Genomic DNA, 5507 nt, shown 5'->3' with positions numbered 1-5507 from the left:
CCCCTAGACCCTCATACAACTTTTCCTTTGCCTATGGTGTTTCCTCCTCTGGAGGTCCTCAGTACCTGGGCTGCTTTTTCCTTCCCAAAACCCACTCTGATTTCTTCAGATGCGCAGAGTCTGATACCAGCATCACATAAACCATCTGCCTTGCCTCTCAATCTATGTGTGGTTCAAATGAATGACTCCAGGCCTCCTCTTCCCCACTTCAGGCTGTCAGATCATTTAGCTTCTCTCTTCCTAGAATTTGAATTTTGAGCATCAGAAGAGTCTTGAAGAGACAATTTCTCTCTGGCTCAGTCCTGCTTTCCAAGACTAATTTTTCAGCTCTCCTCTGTTCCTCTGATTCTGTGAATTGCTTTGTATACCAATCTCCATATCAGTTCTTTTTCCGCTTAAGCTAGCTGGATCATTTCTAGTGCTTGTAATCAAAGAATTCCAGACAAACTCATACCCATCCCTCAGGACTCAAGTCAACTGTCCGTTTACTCATTCAGTCATTCATTCGACAAATATTTATAGAAAAAATACTATGAGCTGGACATTATGCTAAGTGCTGATGATTCAACAGTAATTGAAACAGGTGTGGTCCTTGACCATTGAATGCCAAATAAACAACTTTTGGGGGACTTCAGGTTGAGCAGCAATCTGACACTGCTGAGTCAAGTATATATGGGAGTGCCAAAAATGTATACAAATTTTAAGAGGTGTTGAGATGTTTACCATAACCAGAAGTATCTGGATACTGATAGTAACCACTTTGAGAACCTCTTGTAATTTGAGAAGTCAAATATGACTTGTATTCACCTTAATACAGATTTTTCCTTTCTTAAAATGTGTATACACATTTTTGGCACCCTCTGTATATACTCATTACCTAGCAATTCAGTATATATATATATTCAGTCAACCACTAAAACCCATGGATCTGACTCCTAAATATCTCTGAAATCTGGTTCCCTTACTCCATCATACACACACACACACACACACACACACACACACACACACACACACACACAAATATATATGTATACACACACATATGTATTCCATATAAATTTTTTTGCACAGGATTCTAAGGGAATGTGTACACAGATGTTCCTTGCAGCACTGCTGGAGGCAACAGAGTGGTGAGGGCAGCCTAGCTCACCATCAATGGGAGAATAGATGGGTGAAATGTGTATCAGGCTTTGTGACAAAACCCTTTCCATGCATTATCTCACCATCTTTTCTTCAAAACATCTCCAAGAGTGGAATTTTCAATAACATTTCCACTTTACAAACGATAAAACAAAGAATACCTTCTCCTACACACAAACGGTTGCTTATTTTCTGGTACATTCTCTTCAGTTTTAGGACGAGGACGCTGGGATTCAGGGGCTCAGCAGTGTTGGTCCTGCGGTCTGAGTGATCTGCACCCTTCCGGCCCGAGGGACCTTGGACCTGGGTCGTCAGCACCGCGGACAGCGCCAGCCCCGGGGCGGGGCGTCCGTGGAGACGTCACGACGCGCAGAGTCTCCGGGGCGCGCACTCGTGGGCGGTCGCGTCACGTGACCCAGGTAATTGGCACACCGCGCCGCGCACCCCTTCCTCGCGGCCCCCTGACCTGCAGCCTTCGGACCTCGCCGCCGCGCGGACCACCGCCCGCCCGGTGAGCGCGGCGGCTCGTCTCCTCCCGGTTCCTGCGCCGCCTCTTCTCCTGCAGTCTTTGGGGGCCAGGCCCTCCGCTCCTCTTTCCCGGATCCTGGGGGGCCGCTGCTTGTAGTCTTGCGCCTGGCCCTGCCCGGCGGGGGGGGGGAAGAGACCGTGACCTTGGTTCCGTCCTAGGCTGACCGTGGCCTCCCTGGGGACCCTTACTCAGTCCTTAGCGCGTTCTACCCGGAGAGTGCAGGATTTTGCGTTAAGGAGAGAGGCGCTCGCGGTGGAGTTTTAGGCATCAGCGAGGGTTTCTCCGGCCTGAAGACTACAGACTGTCCACCCTGCCTTCTGTGGCCTGGGGAGGGGCTACCGCTTCTCTCTCTTTTCAGGGACCGAGGCTGCGGAGAGGCGCGCTAATGATAGGGAGGCTCCTGCGTTGTGCGTCTGGTGGGATCCTCAGGCTTCGAAGTCTCAGGACTTCGAAGAACCCTTTTAGAGGGTTTTAAACCGCAATCTCTGCTCACAGGTGAGGAAACTGAGGCCCCAAGACAGGCCATCCTGGCCTTAGGTCGCAGCTAGCATGGGAAGTGCTTCTTCCACGCCCAGGGAGATGTTGGGTGGGTGGACAGGGTACACCAGAGGCCCCAGCAAGCTGCAATAGGCGTGAAACGATCCCTAGGGCCTCTCTCTGACAGCCCTCCTTTTCTGGGCCCAAACAAGCCCTTGCAGCCCCTCCCCACACATCCAGGGGCATCTTGGAAGAGGCTCCACCTATTTCTGTGATTTCCCCTCTTCTGGGTCTTTAGCTCAGGTCCTTCATCTCTGCCAAGAAAAGAAGCACATCCCCTCCCTTCCCCCACCTCAGGCCGTGGCCTACCTTCTCTTGGATTCAGAAAACTAGAGTTGGGGTTTATTCCTGAGTAAAGCTCATCCAGTTCTCAGAATGCGGGGCCAGAGTTGGCCTGCAGCAGTGAGAATCCAGACTGTTGCTGCCCAGCTTTGAGATCTTGGGGAGAGCCCTTCTCCTCTCCTGACCTCTGTTAACTATCTCTACAATGGGAGCATTAGGGAGCAGTCCTTATCAGGACACTCTGGACAGAGCCTTGTGTGTGATAGTCTTAGTGGCCATGGGTGTCTGCAGTTGTTTGTGTTCTGAGGTTGCATTGGGGATGCTGCAAGACCTTGTCCCCAGAGAGGAGACCCCCAGAGCTGTCTGCTGGAGACTGGGCTGGGCAGGGCTCCTGACTCAACTCCTTACTGCTGCCTTTGACAATATGTGCAGACACTAGCAGGGTTGGCTGTGGCTGTGGCTTTACATCCTGAGTTCTCCAGGACTTCTTGAATCCTCAGGCCCTGCTGGGATGGGGGTAGGGGTGACTGTGGCTGCCCTCCCGCCAGGCTGAAGTCCGTAGCAGTGTCCAGTGACCGCCCCAGACTGTTTAGTATTTGTAAAAACACAGTGTTCCTACACCAGGCCAGGTTGGACACAGCCAGACTTTGTCCCTGTCTGGCTGGAACTGCCCCATTCCCCTGTGGGGGTCGGGGTGGAGGTGGGGCTGATAGAGAGAACAGCTCTGGTTACAGCTGATGAAAAGTGCATTTTTCCTAAGAGAAATCTGCGCTTACATCTTACTCTGCAGTGAGGAGAGCACAATCCCTGGAACCACACAGAGCCCATCACTCACCAGCTTAGCTTCTTGTGCTTTAACTTCCGTTTGTAAAGTGTCCACCTTATGGGATGCTGAGAGGATTAAACGAACAAAGTGTCTGCCCCAGAATCAGTGCTCCCTATGTGCTCTTATTTTTATTCCCATGAAAGTGGTTTTGGTGTTTAGTTCTTTTGCCATTGAATGGGGATGACACAGCTTTCCTGGGTTGTTGTTTGGGTTCTTTTTGATGCCCTAGAAGATTCTCCCTGCTCTTCGGGAGCTCCTGGGCTTGGTGCTCACCTGGGCTAGCACAGCCCTCTATTTACCTAGACCTTTGGGATGGTCAGAGGCAGAACAGGAATTGGGATTCTGGCTGTCTGACCCCAGAGCCTATGCCCTCCACTTGGAGAGGTGCTGCTACTCCAAAATGAGCTGGCTTCTAGAGGCCCTCACTTGAGGGGCTGGCGTCACTGGTTTGTAAGGCTGGGCCCACCCTGAAGCCTCAGGGGTTGAGTGTGTGGGAGAGAAGCTTGGGGCACTTGGGGCTCTGAATCCTGCTAAGCTCACCTTCTTTCTTCCTGCAGTGAAACATATTTTTGTTTTAAAATTTTTCCTCTGTTCAGACTTGCTGCTGTTTGCCCTGAGGCATTCACTCTTCCTCCACTGACACAACCCCTCCCCGTAACATCCCTCTGGCTCATGTAATTTTGAAGGGAGAGGAGGAGGAAGGGAAGGCAGAGGCAGGCTGAGCCCTGCCCTCCAATGGGGCTTGACCTTTTATGGAAAGTCCAGCCAGTAGGCCCCTGGTGACTTGGTTGAGCTGATGGCAGGAGAGGGGTGGAGGGCTGGGGCAGAAAGCCTGTTGACTGAGGACACTTGGCTGAACATTGGCTCAGAGCCCAGTCAGGACCTGGGAGTCAATTATGCCCCGGAATACATGTTTTCTAGGGACTGAGCTGTGCATGGGCGGTGGGCTCCTCCTGCTTGTGTGGTCCTTGGTAGGGTGGTTCTGGCGCTGCACCCAGCTCACAGGCTGGGGCTCTCTGGGCGGAAGGGCATTAACTGGTGTTCAAGGGGAGCTGTTCTGTGTCCAGGTAGTGACTGGGCTAGGGCAGAGGAGGGGGTTCTGCTCCCAGTCATGGGGGTGGGGGAACAGAGGTTCCACCTTACATATCCTGTGTAGCATGAGTTAGCAGGGGACTGGGGCAACAGTGGCCTCAATAGGTTCTGTCAATCCCCACCCTACCTGGATAGGGAGCCCCAGGGCTTCTCCAGAATTGGAGCAGGCTGTTAGAACCCCTGTTCTCTGAAGGTAGAGAAAGCCTCTGCTATTGAAAGCTCATCATTCAGGAATTTTCCCTGAGAAAGGGCTGGTGACATAATGGGGGAGATGAGCTCCAGGTTCTGGTTACACCCTGCCTGGGTGGTCTTCTAGCCTGTGCATACCCACCTGCGCTGTTAGCTGTCCTGAGTGGCATTGGTCCCAAGTGTGAGCTCTCAGCGTAGGCAGGGTGTGAGAGCCAAGGATGGCGGTATCAGCCCCTAGAGCTGGACTGGGCCTAGGGCTGCTTTCCATTTTGTCCTGCACCACTTTGGACCTTAGTCCTCTCCACTGTGAAGTAGGGCCTCTGACTGCCTGGGCGGTAGGGCTCTCTAGGCCAGCATTGTAATGAGAGGGAGCCACTGGTCATTTTTGGTCTCTACAGCTGGAGACCCAGGAGGGCCATGGGCCTCCTGAGATAGTGTATCTCCACCATCCCTCATTCCTCCGTGCCTTTGCTCACAGATGTTTCTTTCTGCTTTTTCCTGACCACGCATGGCACACCCAGTCCCAAGCCCTGAGTCCTTCTTCTTCTTGTGGGTACTTTCTGTACATGCCCTGTGACCCTCTGAGTGGGCTCCAGGACCTAGCCCCTCCCTAAGGCAAGGCCTGGGTGGTACATGTTTCTGCATCAGGTTTTGGGGACTAGCAGGGAGAGAGTGTGAGCTGCAGTGAGTGGAGCTCAGAGATACTCTATATCTGTTGATGGAGTTTATTGAGCTGGTATCTCCTACTAGGCAGTGAACCTAGGAGGCTGGGAGAGTGTTGCATTCACCTCTGTCACATCACTGCCTAGCCCAGGGCCACCTGCCTGGCAGGACTGACAAGTGTCAGGTGAGCAAATGAATGGCTAACAGAGCCTCTTTCTGTCCTGGTATTGTCTCTCTCTCTCTTTT

At 52.3% G+C, this 5507-nt stretch overlaps 1 protein-coding gene across 9 annotated transcripts in view; it reads left to right on the top strand.

Moving 5' to 3' along the window:
• Positions 1-1515: 1515 nt before the first annotated feature.
• The window catches only part of OGDHL (oxoglutarate dehydrogenase like), a 29300-nt gene continuing 25308 nt past the window's right edge, over positions 1516-5507 (top strand). For 6 of the 9 annotated variants that reach the window (XR_002481817.1, XR_002481816.1, XM_021710987.1 and 3 more), the window contains exon 1: positions 1522-1654. The gene's annotated coding sequence lies outside the window, so the exon portion shown is untranslated. Of the gene's footprint in view, positions 1655-5507 lie in introns of all 9 variants that reach the window. The other 3 variants (XM_021710984.1, XM_021710988.1, XM_021710986.1) reach the window with 1 other exon arrangement.

The sequence above is a fragment of the Carlito syrichta genome, unplaced genomic scaffold (assembly GCF_000164805.1).
Source record: "Carlito syrichta isolate Samal-C Ts95f unplaced genomic scaffold, Tarsius_syrichta-2.0.1 Scaffold301780, whole genome shotgun sequence".
Classification (NCBI taxonomy): domain Eukaryota; kingdom Metazoa; phylum Chordata; class Mammalia; order Primates; family Tarsiidae; genus Carlito; species Carlito syrichta.
This window is presented reverse-complemented; position numbering and strand designations above follow the sequence as displayed.